The sequence below is a fragment of the Gracilinanus agilis genome, chromosome 1, assembly GCF_016433145.1.
Source record: "Gracilinanus agilis isolate LMUSP501 chromosome 1, AgileGrace, whole genome shotgun sequence".
Taxonomy (NCBI): Eukaryota; Metazoa; Chordata; class Mammalia; order Didelphimorphia; family Didelphidae; genus Gracilinanus; species Gracilinanus agilis.
In genome coordinates this window covers 601,743,347-601,765,063 of record NC_058130.1, presented here as the reverse complement: position 1 = coordinate 601,765,063, position 21,717 = coordinate 601,743,347, and positions in this window count along the sequence as shown.

Sequence of the window (21,717 nt, the reverse complement as noted above, 5' to 3'; positions counted from 1 at the left end):
AAGCATCAGTTCCAAAGAAGAAGAGCCATAAGGGTTAGACAGTTGGGGGGATGTTAAGTGACTAGTGACTTACCCAGGGTCACATGGCTACAAAGTGTCTGAAGTCTGATTTAAATCCAGGACCTCCTGTCTTCAGGCCTGGCACTCTCTCCACTGAGCCCCCTATGACTTACTCTTGTTGGTTTGTGTGTGATGTCTTTTCTCTTAGGATTTGGGCCCACTTTCATACTTTTTAAGTCACTTGCTGATGCTCATTTTCCACATTAACTTTGGGAGGTGCATGACTATAGCAAAAGATGAATCTACCAGTGTTGGAGTTGGAAGACAGTTGACATTTAGTGCTGTACTTTCAGCTCCTAAATTCAGTTAGAATAACTAGGCTGGGGACAGCTGGGGGCTCAGTGGATTGAGAGCCAGGCTTAGAGACAGCAGGTCCTGTGTTCAAATTTGGCCTTAGACATTTCCTGGTTGTGTGATCCTGGGCAAGTCACTTAACCTTCTCCAGGCGCCCCGCCCCCCCGCTCCACCCCCCAAGTTGCCTACCCCCTATGATTCCTAGACAAAAGTTAAAAGATTTAAAAATAAAGAATAACTAGGCTGTTAAGCCTAGTGTGCTCTGTTAATTCCTTGGGCCAAAGCTTCTTTGCTTTCTTAAGATATCTCTTTCTTTCTCTCTTCCTTAACTTCTTTGGTGCTTATGGACCTATTCCTTCCTGCAAGGATATTGGAGTTAGACAAGAGTAAAGTGAAGTGAATTTTTTAAACTCTCCATTTGAATTGTTCAAATGCTTGGTTTAGACCTTCATTCTTTGGTGTGTGGGTGCTGATATTATGTGTACTGGTCAGTGTCCTAAGAAACAATTGCTATTTTTTGTGTGTTTGTGTGTGTTCAGGCAAAGTTTTAAAATGAAACTTGCAAGTCATCATCTTTCTCAACTCCTGCCCTGTTCCCTTCCATTTTGGTCAGGCAGGCCCTCATGACCCTTTAAAGATGAGGTAAAAATCCAACAACTTACTGCTGTATTTAAAAAAAAAAAACCAAAACCAAATTGCTCCTTTCCCCCCAACTATTATGATGCCCAGAGCTCTGAAGTTCTGTTTGTACTATTTTTAGCTTGTAATAATGTCTTGAGATGTTGGAGGATAAAAGGACCTATGTGGATGTAAAACATTTAATAAGGAGCATGGTCTGTGGAATACTCCAGTTAAATTAGTAGCACATGGCTTTCATCTGCCTTGAAGGGCTTCGAGAATGTTGACTTGCCTTGAAGTTGTGGTGTACCATGACACCACAAAGCTTTGTCCTCCACATATGACATATGAACTTGCTTTTCATAAAGGGCTCTGCTGTATGGCTGTGGCTGCTGCTTTTGATAAATGCCCAAATGAAGTGGTGGGTTTTTAATTCTCAACGTTTCTGAATTTCCTGACATGATCAGTAATATTTTGAGAGCATTATTGGTCATCCACATATTCAAGACATGCCAAAAATATTGATGCTCATTAAGCTTCAAACTGTACCAAGACATTTGAGACACCCTAGGTAGGAGTGGAATAAGGCGAGTGTGGAGAGTAGCCCCCACGTCCTCAGGAATTTTAGTTGTGTTTAAGGAATTTTTCTATCCTTTCTTAGTGTGGATCTGCACTGTATTAGGGACATGAGATGAACTTAGCTTTCTTAGAGCAGATGGTTTCTTTCTTTGATCATACTTAAGGGAAATTTACCTGATTTGTAAATTCACAAGGTGAATAGATTAAACTTTGAATTATCAACTATACAGTTATTCCAGACATTTGGCATTTTGGGCCTTGCAATTTCAGCTTGTAATTTTAAAAATTTAAAGTATTTAGTTTAGAATTAAAGGCAAACACTCCAGAGGCATTGGTATTACATCATAAAAGAGCTTTTTTTTTCCCTCTGAGTTTACAGATTCATGAAAGTAATGTCCAGTGGTGAGTGTATTCTTGAGTGACAGATATCACATTTCTACTTAAACTACTATCAAGTGAAGGGGGAGGCCTAGGGAGGGTCTGGATTTAATCGAGAACCAGGGTTGACAAGATTTAAGCTTTTTACTTCCCACTTTTAGGGGAACTACTTGTGGCTGCTACTGTATGAGTTTCTTTTGTGCCTTTAAAAATGTTTTTCAATAACCTTTTACTGTACCGTAATCCTCGAAACTACTGTGTTAAGATTCCAAACCATTGTGGTTTAAACTAGCTGGAATACGAAAGGTGGTTGACAGAATGAAAGGAAACCTCCTTTTAAATAAAAAACACATTTGGCTTGACTGATGATCCTGAAGTTTGAGCGTATAAAGGCCAAGCCTCATAGCTAAAGGGAACAGGGCATACTTGTTTCATACCACTGGAACAGTTCCCAGCCCTATATAACAGAGCTCATCAGTTAGGATCACAAGATCATAGATTTAGAACTGGTCCTTCGGGGTGGGATGGGAATGGGACCTTAAAGGTCATCTCAGTGGTCCTGACTTTTCTGGTTTTATAGTTGAGGAAATGAATTGATTTGGCCAAGGTCATACAGTTCTTAGCCTGAAGAGTTGGGGTTGAACCTAGGTTCTCTGATGACAAATCCAGAGCCTTTTCTACTTTGATACAGTGTCAAGTTGGGCAATTATCACAAATTTAAAGCTCCAAGGAACTTTAGAAGCCATCCATCCAGTCTAACCCCTCAAGATTGTCCAGATGAGTGCCAAGATTTGATGATTATAAATCCAGTGCTCTTTGCTCCATCCCACACTGCCAACTCTGGCCAACAGCTAGAAGTTGCTGAACTTAATATTGCCTTGATAGATTGTCATATTATCCAAGATAAAATTAAATAAAACCAGCCACCTAAAATAACAGTTCAGCTGCTACTATGTGTGTATATAACAAATCATCAAAACTCTAGTGATGCTATTACTGTGGCACTTCTTTAGGCTAAGTTAACTTAGAGGAAATTTTGAAGAAGGCTGGTGTAAATTTATAATTGATTGGCTTGGTGTAGTATCTGAAAATGAGGCTAAACAGTATGGAAATATGTATTACATGAAGTATGGATATAACCGATATCATTGACTTGGGGAAGAGGGAAGAGAGGAAAGGAGAAAACTTGAAATTCTAAAAATGTCTAAAAATTTGTTTAACTGAAAAAATGAAAAATTAAAGTGATGTTAAAGTTAAAGGGTATGTGTGTGTGTTAGTGTGTTAAAAGAACCCTTTCCTATTCCTATTCCATTTTATCATTTAGTGCTGCAATTTCTTTGTCATCTGAGACCTTAACCCCAAATTGAACATTTCCTAGTTCAAGCTGGTTGTGTTCTCTTTCCTTCCTTTTTTTACTTTTCTTCCTCCATGAGGCTTGCTGAGTTTGTCTTGTTATTTCTATCCAGAATTTATTGGTGCAGTAAGCAAAGTCTCTGGGGAGTGTAAATAATGATGATTATAAAGGAGAATCAGTTTACCTAGGAAAGTCATTATCTTTGACTTGCAAAAGCTTTTACAGCCAGACTTTGTTTGCTTACAGTTGTTTAATACAAATGGAGTCCATAATGTACCTTTTGTAAAAGGGGTCTTCTTGCTCTTTTGTATGTGGAGGTCATCCCTAGAAAGAAACAAAGATGTCATCTTGCCCAGTCATGGCAACTTGTTTCTCTGGACAAGCTTGATGCTGTAGGCAGAGGTAATGCTCAGCCAGCCTTCAGTGGGGTTGGATTCCCTTTGAAAGTAACTTGTTTTTGCCCCTGGGAAAGAAGAGGCATCCCATAATGTTCCCTGATGATTGGGTTAGGAGGGGCAAAGAGTACCCATTCAATTTGACCAGCATGTATTGAGCACTGATTGTGTGAAACACTCTTAATAAGAGATGCCTGCTTCCTTTTGGACTCTCTTCATCACCACCCAGTCTATTCTTTCCCCTTTTGCACTTCTCTCTAGCCTGAGAGAGGGGTGGGGGAAGAAAAAAAGTAGTAGGAGAGGGAGAGAGATTTTCATCAACAGATTTGTGTCAAGATTTGGGGGGGACTAGAGGGCCATCTATTTAAGTAAATGGAATGAGGCTTTTGTAAAAAAAACTTGGGGATTCTTGTGAGGCTAAGGACAGAAAACCCAGAGCTGCAGTTTGTTTGCTTATTCCATATGTATGACCTCATGTGGTATGAATGAGACTTTGTCAGAAACTGAGAGCTTCTATAGGAATTTCCTGCCATACATCTATTGACATGGGCAATATGGTGTAGTGGGAGGAGCATTAAGACACAAGTTTGAATTCTGGGATGCTATTTAGTTAACCTGGGTGACCTTGGACAAGTCACTTAACTTCTGGTTCTGTAAAATGAAGAGATTGAATTCCTTGGCCTTTAAGGTCCCTTCCAGCCCTAGATCTTTAATCCTAAAAAAACAAAAAAAAACAAACAAAAACAAACAAAAACATCCTCCTACTCCCCCTCCCCCCCTTACCTTCTGTCTTAGAATCAATACTCTGTATTAGTTCCAAGGCAGAAGAATGGTAAGGGCTAGGCAATGGGAGTTAAGTGATTTGTCCAGGGTCACAGAACTAGGAAGTATCTGAGGCCAGATTTGAACTCTCCAGGCTGGTGCTCTATTCACTGTGCTCTTCCACTCTTTTTTTTTTTTTAAATGATAGTAGCTGCATTTTTCATGGGTTAGTGATGAGAGTGACCCAGAGATAGCAAATCTGTCCTGCTTCTCCATGTGATATATTTGCTTCCCTGCTTTTTACCCCTAGGTCTGTGGTTCTTATAGGACTCTTCTACCATTTTAGCCATAGCTTAGTATAAGGAAGGAACCTTTGTGTTTTTTCTTCTGTGTCCTTGTCCTGTTGTGAAAGGGAAATGGTGGAAGATCAGAAAACTGTATGTTGGTTTGTGTGATTGTGGCCCACTTACCACTTCTCTTCTCCCCAAGCTTCCTCCCTGCTTTTCTTCTAAAGCAAACCCACTTCAGGCTCTTCGTATTCTTGCCTGCCTTCCTTTGGAATCCTTAAGCCCAGCTGTGTTGCAGAGGACAGTTTCCATTTTTGAAGGAACACCTCCACCTTCTAAGTGTTTCTTATTTCTGTCCATACTTGCCTGGGGCCAGCTGTTCTCTGATACTGGACAGTAGAATTTAAAACTGCCAGTTTTGCTCTTTTATGTCTTTGTGGTTCTCTATGGATTTTTATTTAAATCGACCACACCAGTAGCTCTGTTCATCAACCTTTCTTTCTGGGAGATAACTGAGGAAGACTAGACTTGGGGGGGGGGGTTGAGTTTTCGTCTTGAATAGAAATCTTAGTGGAATATATGATGGACTATACCCCTTTGCCTTATAGGTTCTTGATGGAATGAGGTTTTTTTTTGAAGCTTTCTTTTCCTTATTTTTCTTTTCTATTTTTGTACACTAATTTTGTGTACTATTTTCTATTTTGTACACTAATGTTCTTTGGCAGGGAAGTGCCTGAATATAATTTATTGTAGGCAAACGACTTCATTATTTATCCATTCATTTTTATTATTGCCTGGCCTGAAGTCTTTTTTGTTGTTGTTGTTACTATTTCCTAACTCCCTCCATTTTAATCAAGTGAACCCCTCCCTATCACTTCCCCAAAATTATAGGTTTCTTCCTCCTGGAAGGGGTTGTGTTGTCTTGTGTTTATATATATGCATTATGTGCATGTATGTGGCCATTCCTCTTCAAGAGGGAGAGTGACATATTCTTTCACCAGATAGAGATTTAACAAATATTTACACACAAGTAAGTATTTTCTAACTTTTTTCTTCTCAGATTGATGTGAAATTTGGTTAGAGGTGAATAATAGAAAATTTAAACAATTTTGCCAAGTTTTTTTTCCCCTGGTGGGCAGTTTGTTTACCTGCTTGAAATAATAATATTTTCGTGGTGAGGAACTTGAAGAATTGGGTAGGAGGGAGTAGAATTTTTTAATGCCAATTGTAGACACCAATAAGTTTGCCATCCTTTTGTTTCTGAAAATGTTTTGGAGAAATGCACATCAGTATTTCTCCTGGAATTTCAAGTCCCTTTGTTAGTTCTCCAATTCCTGACTTAAAAAAATTTGGTGGGGAGGCAAAGACTAACTTCTCTTTCAGTGTTTGGTGATACTGGGTAATACATAGGCCCTTCAGTTCAGTGCCAAGAAAATTTCTGCTGCTCATCATGCATTTTTGACGGGAATAATCTCAGTTCTAAATTTACTCCAATGTCGAGGTCATTAATTTGTACTAACTAATGGAGTGTCCTGACAGATGCCTGTGTTAAACATTTTCCTTCTTAATTCTCCAAATAATCAAGAATTTGTGGGTTGGTTGAGACCCCTCATTTTGAATGGGGGAAGTGTGTGCCTGTGGGTGGAACACTTGAAAACCTTAACTTGGCTCTGATTAACTGAAAATTGGGTATTCTCCTGTTTCCCCTCCACCTCCCTTTTGTGACTGTACTCGCACCTATAACCTATACACACATTTGTGCTATTTGAAAGCAAATAGAGCCTCCCTATTTCTAAAATTGCTTATTAGAGCTACTTTTAAGAATTGAGATAGAAATGCCCTAAAATGTAATGCAGAATATTTTTCAATAATGCCTAGGTTAACAATGATAGTCTTGCTGTATTGTGCAAAAAAGGCTTCTGTTCAGACCCAGCTGGGTTTCAGGCTTAATTCATTGCTCTATGGTGGGATCACCACAGCTGCTGTGGGGCCTTTACAAATGCAAAAAAGCTGTCAGTGTTTGTTTCATCAGCTGCATAAGTGATGAGGCCAAGTTGAGGAATCCATTCCCCTAGTGCTCTGTGTGCAGGCTGTAAGCATTGTTGTTTACAGAATTAGTGTGTTGGAGCTTTAAAATAGTTGGCACATCGTCTGTCTTTTAAAAAGCACTAGACTAAGGAACAGAACCAGTTGGTTGTCCTTGTAATGTTGGCCCGACCCAGCCTCATCTCTCTTTTTTTTTTTCTTTTCCTCTCCTCCTCCTCCTCCTCCTTAACAGTTACCTCTCCAGAGTAAGCTCTGGGTTCTCCTGTCTTTGTTGGATCTCCACATAGAATCCCTGTTCCAAACTCGAACTGCCTTGCTCTTTGGATTTCATCACTTAAACTATTGTCTAATTATTGTTGACTTTGGCCTCTTTCCTATCTCTGGGCCTGGGATGTTTGAGGCACTTTCATATGTTTGGACGAGTGATATTTAAAAAAAAAAAAAGGCATGCCATTTCTTTTTAGTGGGTCAGTTGGGATTTTCTCCTGCACCTGTAGTATGGTTGTTTTAGAAAAAGCACTGAATTTCTGAAGTCTGAAGGTTTGGGGTCCAGTCCTGGCTTTGCCCTGCTGCTTAGTATAGCAGTATGATTTTTGGGTAAGTCATGTGCTTCTCTGAGTATTAGTTCTGTAAACTGGAGACACTTGAAAATTGTGATAATTGTGAAAATAAAGCATCCACCCAAAAGGCTTTTGAAGTGATAAAGCAATATATAAATATAAGCTCTCTGTTGTTGAGGGGAAATTAGGTTGAAGATTATTATGATTCTTTTACCCCAAAGCATGGTAGTCAATGATCCTGAAGTGTGTTGGCTGTAGGAAAGGCACTCTGGACAAGGTATCTTCCAGCCAATTAAGGAGTAGCTCTTAAGGGCTACAGAGGTTGCTGTCTAACAATATGAGGCATACTCTTTCCCCAGGGGCTAAGTGTGCTGTCTTGGCAGCACTTCCAGTCCCGTTTGGGCTGGTGAGCAGAAGATTGGGAATGGAGCCCAGGATCTCCAGAATGGGAGTTTGGAGTTATCCCAGGCTACCTTCATTTTAATTACTTCTGTTTTTCTTGTAATTTTGCCTTGAAACCTATCTACAAATAGAATGAAAATATAGAAGAAGAAGTAGGTAGAGGTGAGGGGCAGTGGTTTAGGTTAAAAGATGTTTAATATTTTATATAGAAATTTATATAGAAATTATATAGATATTTTATATGAAATATTACATTTAAAAAATATGTATATGTGTATGTATCTCAAGAGATAGACATCCCCATGCTTGGTCCATTTGAATGTATAACCCTGGGCAGATCACTTAACCTTTCATTGTCCCTTAAATTTCCTTCATTGGAAATTCCCTACATCAATTAAATCACAAGTCTAGTACAAAAAATATTTAAGAGAAATTTAAGGTCAAGATCTCCCCTCAAACTTTTAACTTAAATTTCAGTACTGATGAGAATCAATTCCAATAACTGCCAACCAGTAATCAGTGATGAAGTGTTCCTCCCCCTCTAACTTTCTCTTATGTTCAGGCAGAGACCTCACAGAACAAATAGGTCAGATGAATAAATTAATCTGATGTTTGTATTTGTGTTTATAGAACTGATCTGAGGGAGCCTTCTGAAGAGGTCTCCATGATGACCTCCTACACTCCCCTAAATGTTTCCCACTTTTAGAAATGATAATCTCTTGATTTTTAAAAAAAAATTGTTCATAATTATATTGCATTATTTTTGTTTTTACTTTAACTAGAAATTGTGTATTCCTCCTCTGCCCAGAGAGCCATCTCTTTATAACAAAGTATTTTTTAAAAGAAAGAAGAAAAAAAGGAAGAAAAAAATTCAATAAAACTAGTGAACACATAAACATTTAAAAAAAAGAGAGATGTTTTATGCAATATTCCTCACCAGGGGATCTTCCACCTTAAATTGTTTAGGGATGATTATTCTTTCCATTTACATTGTTATAGTCATTGTGTATGTGTGTGTATTGCCTCATTCTCTTAGAGCACAGTATTCTATTCCATTCATGAACTATGATTTGTTTAATGGTTCCCAAGACAATGAACAAATCTACTTTGTTTCTAGTTCATGTCTACCACAAGAAAGTGGTGCTATTAATATTTTGGTGTTATGGAGCCTTTCTTTTTGTCTTTGACTTCCTTGAGGGTACATGCTTGGCGGTGGAATCTCAAGATCTCAAGGCCATACACTTTTTTTGCACAATTCCAAACTGCTATGGTTGTTACCAGTTAATGGCCTCACTACCAATTCATTAAAGTGTCTGTCTTGCCACAACCCCTCCAACATTGACAATTCTCCTCTTTTGTCATCTTTGTTAATTTTCTGGGTGTGGTGAAAAACTCAGGGTTGTTTTGTCCAGGCCAGCAAATCCACTTTGTGTTTGGGGAGATACAAAGATGAAAATGTAGGACCCTTTGGAAGCTTGAATTCTATTGGGGAGACTTCTATAATCTACTAAAATCCCTCTTTACACAAATTTTAAAATAAATTTTCTTTCTGAGCTTAAGCACTAAATAAAATGAACATTTCCATATGCATAGTAGAATAGAAAAAGATCTTATGTGAAACTTTGAAGCTTTGTTGTTTGCATGCATTTTTACCTACCCCTTTCTGAAAGTATAGAAGAGGCAATAATAAGTAATAAAGCAAACATAATGAAATGGACATTTCTGTGACTAATTTGAAAAGTTTTGTTAAAAACTTGATAATGAAAGTCAAAGACCCATTGTTCTTTAAGCCTTGAAATGCTTCATTGAACTTTAGGAGCTAGTTGCTCAAGTGTTTTTTTCTGGTTAAGTATATATGTTCTTATAAGTTATGCAACTTAATCACCTGTTCTCATTTTTATTAAGATTCTTAAATTGATGGACTTTTACACTTGGAAGTCCAACATTTCACAAATGAGGAAACTGAGCTTGGAGAGAGAGAGAGAGACTTACCTAAGGTCACGAGACTAGTATGTGACATTTGGAATCACTTTTAGAAACATCTTTCAAGATTGTGAAACAATGTCATGGTTAACGCTAAATTAATTTGGGAGATATAAGAATTTCATGAATAGAATTCATAGAGAATCACTAGTACTTAATTTTAGCTAAATGGGGAGAAGGGCATCAGGCAGGTCTTGAATATGATGGTTTCTTTTTATATTTGTTGCTACAACTGATACTTTCCCAACATATTCCCCTTTAGGAAGCACTTTCCCTAAAAACAATGAACCCATCAATTGTTAACAGAGAGAAGGAATATATCTACTTTTGACCTTTATATTTGACCTGAATTTTGTTGCCTCTCCTTTATTTACATTGTTGTCTTCATTATACATCAGATTATTTTATTTCTCCCCTGCACTACTTGAGTCAAGTCTTTCAGTGTTCCCCTGATTGATTAGATTTATCTTCCGGAGACTTCTGTGGCATAGGGAAATCTATTCTATTATGCCAATAGCAGATCTTACCTCTCTCCTCCTTTGCTGCAATATCAATTTGCTTTTCTTTTAGGTGTTATGATTAAGGACAGGAGTTAAAATTGAAATGTTGCTTTGTAAAAATCTCATGAGATCACAGCAGCAGCTCAGCTTGGCTCTGCTCTGCATGCTGGTATGTTAAATTCTGAATGCATAAATGATGAGGTTCTTTTGGAGTTCAACCTTTTTTCTCTCTGACCAGGTCCTTTACTCAAGCTGTTAACTAATATTAGATTGACTGACTGATAGTTTGACTACTTCAGTGCCTTGAGAAAATAGGTGAAAGGCTGGATACAGCTCTGTATTAAAAAACAGGGCAACTAAGACACAGAAACATGCAGGGTGACTCAAAGCCTGGATGGAGTCTGGAAGAATCACCTTTCTGAGCTAAAATCTGACCTCACACACTTACTAGCTGTGTGTGATCCTTGGCAAGTCACTTAACCTTGTTTGCCTCAGTTTCCTCTTGTAAAATGATCTAGAGAAGGAACGGTAAATCATTCCTGAATCTTTGCCAAGAAAATCCCAGATGGGGGTAATGAAGAGTCAGGCTCGACAGAAAATGATTGTGTGAATAGTCTTTGAATTGGAACTTGAACCCATGAGCCATCAGTAGCTGGTAATAAATGGAATAGCTTGAAGAAATGGGCTCTTCCATTTTGGGTATATTGTATAAAGTGGATCTGGATAAGCTTGGTAATAAATGGATTAGGGAAAAAGAGTCTTGGACTCCAGATTGCGGGCCTCCTGTTGACATTTCTGAGCTGACCTTTCAGCCCTTAGGAAAGCTTTAAGTTGTGAAATACTGTTCTTATACAAAGTTCATATATTTTTTGCATCCATTATATGGAAACAAAGGTTAAACTTTAGCAAAGGGTCCTGAGGGATAGTGAAAGACAGAGTGGACACTTTTGCTCCTTACTAGCTACACTTGCTCTGTTACTCAGTCCTAGAACTCTCTTTAAGCCTTATTGTGAGGAAGGCCCTGTAAGCTTTAAATCAGCGCCTAGATGATGCCAGCTGTCATTCTCAGTCATTGAACGAATGGGTCCAAGCAGAGCTTCTTTTTGTTGAAGATCTTTATAAAGTTATGCTAATGCATTTACCTGCCTCACTAAGCAGTTATGCATACCCATAAATCACTTAAAACAGTTTATAAAGCCCTTTCCTCTTCAACAGTCCCATGAGTCATAGGTAATGAAATTATTTGCCATAGTTTACTGCTGTTTCAAGGCTCAGAAAGTTTGGTGACTTCAGGTCTTAGTGGATGGAGCAAGCCCATTTTTCAGTGATTTGATCTTGTTTTGCAAGTGGCTGCTTTTCTAGGGCCTGCATGAAGGCTATCTTTCAGAACTTCAATTCTAATAATTATTGTATGTAAGTCATAAAGGGGCCAAATACCCACTGACTCCACAACATACCCTGAAGCTATCTCACTTTGTACCTTGTCCTAAATGGTGGGATGCTGGTATGAGTGAATATTGAAGCATCTAATGGAGAGGGCTCACTTAGGAAAGCTGGATAAAGGAACATGCTTGCTGGCTTGGGCCTAGAATGCTCATGTACAATACTGGATCAGAACCTTGAAGTCTTAGCATCAGGTTTAAGGGAGGCAATTAGTAATTCATACCTTTTGGCTGCAGTACATTAAAAATGTGGATTAAAAGAAAATGCCTTGGGGGGAGAGTGAAGATTGGGGAGTAATAATGAAATTGCATACTCTAGGTGTTAAGGTGCTTAAATTCTTAGCAGAAATCTTGATAAAGGAGGTGAGGACTACAACTACATTTCTTTATGTCTTCCCAAAGACTATATCTCTCTAGTGCATTTTTTTAAAAAGAGAAAAATTGGCATATTTAACCTGGATGGACTTCATGGCTACAGTAGTTTTCCTAAAATCTTCTTTAAAAGCATCAGAACACCCCACCAAAAATGTCTAAGCTTGTAGCTGCCTATGGTTAGCTTGTTTTTACTAATAGAAAATAAAGTTTGTTAGCTGGCATATTTACCCTCTTCTTGGAGTCCCACTTATAAGCCTAAGACTTTATTAGGCCAAGGAAAATGGTGACCATTCTCCTGTTAAGCTTATTTCCAGTGATCCTGGACCAGATTAGCTGTTAAGAAAGGTTGGGGAGATAGGGATTACAATGTAAGAACCTCAACTAATACTCTTCCATCTGAAGAAATCAGAGCAACTGCTCCCCACAGAATGGAGTCTAGTCATTCTCCCTGATCTGCCTAGAAAGGGTGTAGTAAGTAGTCTCCAGAAAGGGGGGGGGGTAGGTCAAATGGGAGGGGAGTAGTAAGCAGTGAAGCATAACCAGCCTCTAAAGGGCTCCTGAGTTTTTTTTAAAGAGCCTTCCTTTTTGCAGGTCTTTCACATGCACATGGCTCCCATTCCTCCCTCCATTCTCCCCCGCTGTCTTGTAAATCTCCCAGTTGGAAATTTTTTACTTGGGAGAACGTCTTCCTGTGTTGCAGTTGGCAGAACACTCCCACACAGCTGCGAGGAATTTGCTTTTTCCCTTTCTTTCACAGCTCCTCTCATTTAAAGGCATTAGTACAACCACAAAACAAAATAAAAACTTGAGGATTTTCAGAAGTTGGAGCCAAGTTTAATTAAAGTCAAGGAAGTTGGGGGCTCTGGCCCTTTTGTTAGACCTCTTAACTCAGACGTGTGCTAATGGCCGACTAGGTGGAAGATGCCTGGTGGCTGGGCCGGAATAAGGGAATTTTAAACTTTATTGGCTTTAGGAGCTGGATTGTCCTGGGGGGAGTATCCTGTAACTCATCAAAAGATGTGCTGATCTGTCCCTTGGTGGCCCATAGAATGTTTTCTTGTCACAGCATGTTGTGGGGTTGTCTGCTCGTGTTAGAGGGTGTAAATGACAACACTCTCCCTCCTCTGCCTCCCCTCCCCCACCTCCCATAAAAACCACCGCTGGGATGAGCCTAAACAAATGTGCTGCTAGAGCTCCTCAGGGTGCGCCCCGTCTCCCGACGGCGCTGCTTTTTGTTAGCTTGTGCCATTCTTAGCGCCATAAACCTTGCAGCATCACGGAGCTCACTAAAGCACTTGCCCAGCTTTTGAATTTTAAGCCTACTTTAAGCTGTATCTGGAGGTGTTAACAAACAAAACAAAACAAAACCCCAAACTCAAGCCAGTGTTTTGGAGATAAAGCTGGGTAGATGAAGGAGGGGAAGCTTTTTGGAAAACGTGTTAACATTTCTTACAAATGCTCATAGACGACTATAGCCAAACACAGCCTCCCGGTGTTGTTCGGGCATCATTTCTGCATGAGAAGCTTTCTTTGGTCCTATAGACTCTTGGCCAAATCAGTGTCTTCAGGAACCCCGGAGTAAATTAGTGGTGTCTGATTGATTCCCTCTCCCCACCCCCAATTGATTCATAAAGAGTTTGAAATCTTAAGTGAATTCTGGTATTTTTCCTAGACATTTCTTTAAGACTAGTAATATAAATGTTGTTGTGGTTGACTTGTTCTGTTGGATTTTCTTTGCAAAGAGACTGGAGTGGTTTGCCATTCCTTTTCCAGTGGGTCCCTGTTTTTTATGGGTGAACTGAGGAAAATAGGGGTTAAATTACTTGCCCAGGGTAACACAACTAGTATCTTGATATTGGACTTGAACTCAGATCTTCCTGGCTTGGTGTCTATCTACTTTACCACTTTCCTACCCCATATAATATAGTATGCATATATAATTTAATTATAAACAAGTAACATCAATTTTAGGAAGGTCCTCAGGAGCCTTTATTTTTATTTTTAATTAAAAAAATTTTTTTAAAACTTTACCTTACATCTTAGAATCACTACTGTGTACTGGTTCCAAGGCAGAAGAGCAGTAAGGGCTAGGCCAGTGATGAGCAAACTTTTTAAAGAGGGGGCCAAAGGAAAGGAAATGCTCATCTGTCAGTCTGTTTCTAAGGCAACTCTTTCAAAGTTTCATTGTATTGTATCCTACTCACTGTATTCTTCAGATTAGGAATAATGTTGTGTGGCCCGGATAGAACATTTCAGTTTGTCCATCACTGGACTAGGCAATAGGGGTTAAGTGACTTCTCCAGGGTCACACAGCTAGGAAGGATCTGAAGCTAGATTTGAACCCAAGGACCTCTTGTTTCTGAGCCTAGCTTTCCATCCACTGAGCCACTCAGCTGTCCCCAGCATTTTAATATTTCAATAATAATCCCCTTTTCAACTTTCTCAGGTGTTCATCTAGCCTATGTTTGAAGGTCTTCAAAGAGAAAGAATCCAGTCCTCTAATGAAATTTATCTTGTTCCTCACAGTGCCAGTGTCCTTTGCAGAAATGGTTTGCATTTAATTTTCTCTCTAAGAGAACATAAACTCCTTGAGGACAGGATCAATTTCTGACCTTAGATGTTTCAGTGCCTGGCATGTGGCAGGGGCTCAGTAGATGGCTGGTAAGTGATAATAGTCCTATTGGTTTGAGATTGTACCTTCTCCATGAGAGATCATCTTAAGCAAACTGTGTTTTCCCCCATTCTTTCCTCTCTGCTCAAGCAGAATTGACCTGTGCCCAGGAGGTGCTTAGTAAGTGTTGAATTGAATCCTCCTCATAGAGATGGATAACCACTTTTTTGGATTATTGAAAAAGTGATTCTCATCGAAGTTTGGATCTCTGAAGTCTTTCTCTGGATCTTTGATTTTTAGAATCTCCTAGTGTTTTTGATTTTTATTAAGGCCTAATTTGATAAAGGAAGAACAGTCTTTGTTCGGAGCCACAAAGTTTGCTGCTCCTTACTTTCACTTCTGCTCTTCTCTTGAAAATTGCTATTTCATAATTCTTCCCCTAACTCCCCAGCTCCTACCATCATACTTGATATCATAACAGGAGCAATAATTTTTAAAATGCTGACATTGCCTTAAGAAAATAACATTTTAGGACAATTGCCTTGAAGCATTTGAGAATACTGGTTTTTCTGCTGTAAAATCTAGGACCTTGGATTGATTCCTTTTATTTGAGTTTTTATTTTGCTTCTGTGTAATTTTGGGGAAGCAGTTTTTCTAGGAAGGGTTATTAACAGTTTATTGTAGCTTTACATCTTAGGCAAATTGGGAAGAGTATTTTTGGCGCTTATAGTATAGTGGACTTGTAGTCAGGAAGAAGTGGATTTAAATCTTGCCTTTTAGTTCTGGCTATGTTCAAGTCCATTCAGTTTTCTAGGCTTCGGTCTCTTCCCCTATAAAAGTGGTTTAACTAGATGATCTTTAGGGTCCCTCTCATGTTTACATTTAGAATCCTAATATAAGTGGTACTTAACTCAGTTTTTTGAGGCTCAAATGAACGTCAGCTTTTTTTTTTTAATAGCATTAAATAAATGTCAGCCATTGACTCAAATATCTATTAAGTTCCTACTATGTGTAAAATTTGTGTTTGATTTTATCTGTCTGCGTGTATACCGGGGAACTATCTTAGCTTTTGCTTTTTGCTGATTAAGGAAACTGGTGGTGGTTTTTGGTTTGTTTCCTATTAATGAATGAAAGAATCCTGTTCCTTTTTTCCTCCGTGATAACAGAGATCAAATGTTTTCTGAGTTTTATCTGTTATTCCATTCTGGCAGGAACACATTTTGTTTTTGCAGTGGGAACTGTGGAGGGTAGTTTGGGGAAGGAAGGGAGAGTCACAGTGGCAGCTTTCATTTTCTCTCAACCTAGTAAGTTAAAGGAGGTAATAATTATGCTTGTCAACTGATTTACAATCTAATCTCTTGGTCAGCAAAAATAATTCTTGTAATAGCTCACATTTCTCTAGTATTTTAAGGCTTGCTAAGGCACTTTGCTCACACCTCCTCACCAAATTAGAACATCAGCCTTGGGATTTAGTTAAGGCATGTGCCTCTCCACTTTATAGATTGGGAAACTGAGGAGGCCCAGACAAGTGAATGAAGAATCCAAGGATGGTGACTCCACAGTACTAGACTCTTAAAGACTCTTATGAGACCATATTCTTTAGTTTCCAATTAAATAACCATAGATTTTTTTTTTTTTGTTAATGGGAGAGAGGAAGCCATTTTGGCTTTGATAGGCTATTCCTTTTGTCATGCCTTCTCTTCTGCTAGATTCCGTTGTCAGGAATTGACTTAAACAGTGAGAAAGTTGAGCAATTTGATATTAGTTATACATGTACAACACATTCCATATTCATCATGTTGAATAAATTGTATTTCCTTCCTTTCCATCAGACTGTAAACACCTTGAGATCAGAAGATGTTTTCCTGGCACATTGTAGGTTCTTAATAAATGCTAGTAGTTGACTGACTAAGGAAACTGAGATTCAAGGATATTGATTGACCTACCGCCCCCTCTATCCCCCCAACTAGCCTGTATCTTCTGTGTGGATCCTTGTCCATGTTATTTCATAAATTTTCTTTGGAAGATCTACCCAACGTAATTGAGGCCATCCTGGGTTTCTTTTTATGGACATCAGTGCCCTTTGGCCTTGCTGTACAATTGGCCTGTGTCCATTTTCAGTCATAGGTGTCTTAAATGAAGTTTGTGCCTCTTCCAGTGTTCAAGTCCATGTGTGCATTCTGCTCGTGCCCACCATCCATCCTTTTGTGCTCTCTGGGACACCTATGGTGGCGATTCCTTTGGCATCCTATTATAACTTCCAGAAGTAACTACTTGAGTGATCAGGACTTTTCCATATTAGAATATTAAAATATTGAAAGGCGGGGTGAATGGTGGTCTCTGATCATCCTGAAGGTAGTACTAATGTGAGTGTTGTGCTTCTCGGACAAGATTGGCCAGAATTCCAGGGCTAGCCATGGGTTTCTTTTTGGTGGGGGTGTTCTGAACAGGCAGTAAATGGAGGTGCAATCCATTTCCCCAAAAGTGTCTTTGGGCTTTGTTACTTCTGACATTTTTGACTCTTTTTCATAGAAAACTTGATCTTGGTGTCAGTGCCCTAGAAGAAAGGGGAGAAAGAGGTCTGGTGGTTGTGGGTAGCCTTTCTAAAGGTCAGTTGTCACAGACAGGGAAAGCCTGCTTCATCGTACTGCAGGGTTGGTTGCTCTGTCATTGGAAAATGACAGTTTGCATTGATGAATGTTTGGTCAGGGTTAAGAGACTATATGGAAGAAGCTTTGTATCTATACTTGGTATATAGGGTAGGGGCGGAGACCAATTTCCTAAGACTAGCTGGAAAAACTTTTCTCCCCCTCTCCTACCTCTGCACTGGGGTTTAAATAGGGCTCTAAGCTTTATTTTTCTCCTTATTCTTGAAGGCTTATGTACATAGTCATTTTTAGAGTTGTAGAATTTTTTTCCTTGTACAGGAAATCTTTATTACAAATGTTGGCTCATTTAAAATAGATGCTAAAGCAGCTTGTTACCCTGTTGACTGGATGTTCTATATAGATGCTTTAATACTACTGATATTGGTAATCCAAGCCCATTTTCTTCCAGTCTTTCACCTCAAATGAGCATGGCTTTACAATAATACATTGGAAAATTATATGAGTTTTTCAGTAGAAAATTGGTAATTCCAAGGGCTTTCAGAGGATTATGATCTTCTATTGTTTAATAAAGATTTTAACATCGTATGGCAATTTCTTTTTTCTCACCCTCACGACTTTACTTCTATAGCAAGAGAAATCTTACTTCCATTTACAAAAGTTGAAGCTTTTGTCCCCTTCTTTGCTCTGGGGACACAGGAGTATTAGCCTAATTGCCTGTGTCACTCTTGAAGAGAAGGTGCCCCATGAAATGGGACAAGCAATTTTCTGGTACTTTTCGCCTAATGGGGTTTGCAAATTAAGCCATGAATGGTGGGGCTTTGGGGCAGCCTGCATCTTTTCTGGGAAGGGGAAAAAAGTTTGTAACTGTGTGGGCTGCTATTAGTGGAGTGATTCTGTTGAGATGTAGAAAGTTCACAGATCAGATTGTGGGAAAATGGAGCTGTGACCTGAAACATTCTTCCCCCAGGAACATTATTTAAATTTTAAAAAAGATTAAAAAATTAAAAACTTAAAAACCATCAAGGAATTCCGAACATTTCCATATACAGAAAAGGGCAGTGAATAAGACTGTATATCAAACTGAATTGACCTTGTACTGCCTTTTTCTTTCTTAAGTCTACATTTTACCCAACTCTGCCCTTCTTGTCTTTCTCTTTCTGAACTGAACCTTTTTTCCCCCATTTTTATTGTCATGCAAAATACACTTCCATATTGGTCATTGTTGTAATAGCAAACTCATACATAATCAAAACCCACAAATAAAGACCAAAGATAACACTGATGTGAAAGACTCCAAGAGTTCTTTCTCTGGAGATGGAGAGCATTCCCTGTCATAAGTCTTTCAGGATTGTCCTGAACTGAACTTTTTTGCACTCTTCTGTGTATTAAAATAAAAAAAAAATTTTTTCTTGACATCCCCTCCCCCCACTTTTGGCCGCGGTATTGATACCTCTCTCAGGGCTTAGGCAAAACTTTTGTGTTATGTTGATTGCATATGAAAATCTTTATCTTTACTTCCAGCTCTTATCACCACCCCTGGTTTTAGCCCTTGATCTGTATTGATCAGTTTTTAAGTTTCTCAGAGATTTATGCTTTTGAGAAAAAATTCAAAGGAAAGCAGATAAACTTGATTTTATCAGGTGCAGCCCACACTTTTCCCTGCCCTTTAAAACCACTTTGCTTGTTCATTTGGAAGGGTCAGTTTAGGATGAATGCTTCCTTTTAAAGTCTTCCTGCATTCGATTTAGAGTCATAGTTTTTCTGAGTTACAGTAGGAAGCCAGAGCTATTCAGCAAAGCTTTAACTATGACCCCTGTGGTCCTGTTCCCACATTGTTCATTTTTTCCAGAATTTCTTTTTGGAGTAAGGGCACAGACCAGCCATATTTTATATTTTTCCCTGGGGATCTCTTGCTCCTCCCTTTTAGCACTCCCTTCTATGTGTTCTTCACTAGCATGTAAGCTCCTTGAAGCCAGGGGACTGCCTTTTTCCTTTTATATACTTAGCTCTGAGTATAGTACCTGTCACAAAGTAAGCCTTTTGAGGATTATTGTAAAGATCTAGAGCTTAGAATGAGTCTTTTCAGTTGTGTCTGACTTTCTGACCCTTGTGGGTTTTTTTTTTTGGCAAAGATCCTGGAGTGGTTTGCCTTTTCCAGCTTAGGAAACTGAGGCAAATGGAGTTAAACGACTTGCCCTGGGTCACACAGCTAATGTTTGAGACCAAATTTGAACTCAGGAAGATGAGTGTTCCTTGACTTTATTCCTGGCACTAAGGTCTGCATCACCTAGTTGCCTAGAAGAAAGTCTTAGAAGTCAGTGTTTCAGGCCAAGTAGCTGAGGTTAAGTGATCTGGTCAAGTCAAGGCAGGGAGTGAGTTGTCAGATCATGTATTCCATGATGCCTGCTTCGTTCTTCCTTCTGAAAGATTAAATTGCCAGCAAGGCAAGTTATCACATGAATTTTTGTCTCTAAGGAGTTTCAAAAGAGAAAGCACTTAGAGGGGGAAAAATGTAGAGGACATCTGTACCCAGGGCTTTAGCATGCTGCTAGGCAGCTGATGGAGTGGAAAGACAAGAGATTTGGAATTAAAAGACCTCGATATAGGCCTCTAGTCTGAGGCTTGGTGACCCTGGGCCAGTCACTAGCTCTGACACCTAGTATCTTTGTCAAATGGAAATAATACTTGCATTACCTCCTTCAAAGGGTTGTTGTGATGAAAGTGTCTTATAGAAGGGGAAGGCAAGCTTATAAGATTTATATAATTAATTAGAGTAAGGGATATGGCTTGGACTGGTGATTTTATTGATGGTGGAAAATGCCAGATGAGGAAACTTCCTGTACCAATCAGCACTTGATCTACTAGAGACTTAAGTTGTTTCCTGGTGCATTGAGAGGTTATGTGATTTGCCCAGGGTCACACAACCAGATGCTTGAATCAAAGTCTTTGCTGCTTTGAGATCAGCTTTCTATCTAAGTCTTGCCCTTTTTCTCCCTCTTTTTCTGTTTTTCTTAAACGCTGACCTTCTGTCTTAGGATTAGTATCAATTCTAAGGCAGAGGAGCAGTAAGGGCTAGGCAGTGGGGGCTAAGTGACTTGTCCAGAGTCACACAGCTAGGAAGTATCTGAGGCCAGGTTGGAACCCAGGACCTCTTATCTCCAGGCCTAGAGCTCAATCCACTATGCCACCTAACTGCCCCAGCTACATTGCCTTTCAGTGATTATAGTAGTTGTAATAAATACAAAAGTAGCTTTAGGGTATGTTCTGGGATTCCTGATCCTATTTGATCTGAGCTTTTGCTTAAGAATGGAAGCATTCTCTAGACTTTGGGATGATCTATGTGGGGCTACTCTGTCCCTCTCTAGAATATTCTTCTGAGATTAGGCCTGGAAGAAGATTGGCCTGGGAAAGGAAGGGAAGTTAAGATTCTCTGACTTGGGGGCATTCCATGTATGTTGCCATAATATCCTGGATTACTGAACCTATATGTGCCTTAGTTTCCTATTTATAAAATGAAGGATTTAGATTTGATGGTCTTTTCTAGCTCATCCTGTAGATTCCAGTTATAAAGTGCTCAGAGATTTCTTGAAGATAACTCCTGGAGTGCTTATCCTTTTTGTAATGTCAGTCAGTATTTTGGTATCCAGCTACTGACATTTATATATCAGAGAGCAAATTTGCTCTCTGATATATAAATCCAAGAGACATCCTGAAGTATTTTTAGGTTTTGAAGAATGATCTGTAGTTCCTGGGCTTTGTTGTTCAAGTTCTAAATAATGTATTAATTTCTATAGATAATAATCATGTCCCCTTCCTTTTTTGCCACACACAGGTGTTTTTTAGGAAAAACACCTGAATTCCAGGTCTTTGCCAGGAATTGCCATTGTACAAGAAGGGTGGACAGTTTTATTATTCTGCTATTAATATTGTAGTTCCCTTTCTCTGTCTCTCATTGGTTGTATCTAAATCATCCAATCACCTCTACCTGTAAAAAGAAACCTGTATTTCCAAGCCACTTGGCTAAAACTATTACAAAACACTTAAAAGATTTAGGAATCTGTGGGAAAGGGTTGGGGGTTGGGATGGTGGCCTTGAGATGAGACTTTGTTTATTTGAATAAAGGGCACTTAGTTTTTTGTTTTGTTTTGTTTTTTTTTTCATTTTTATTTTTTTGAATATTTTCCCATATTTACATGTTTCATGTTCTTTCCCTCTCCCACAAACTGCCCCCCTAAACTCCCTTAGAATAAAGGGCACTTGTATGCTTAGCAGTGTCAGAGTTGGAAGAGACTTTAGAGGTTATCTGGTTCCCAGTCTCCATCTTCTTCCTCCCTAGCGTGCATCTCTTTCATAGCATCCTTGAAATAATCATTCGTTCTCTGCTGAAAAGTCAAGTGTTAGAGAACTCACTACCTCTTGAGCCAGCCTAGTATATGTTGTGATAGTCAATTTTGTAACCCTA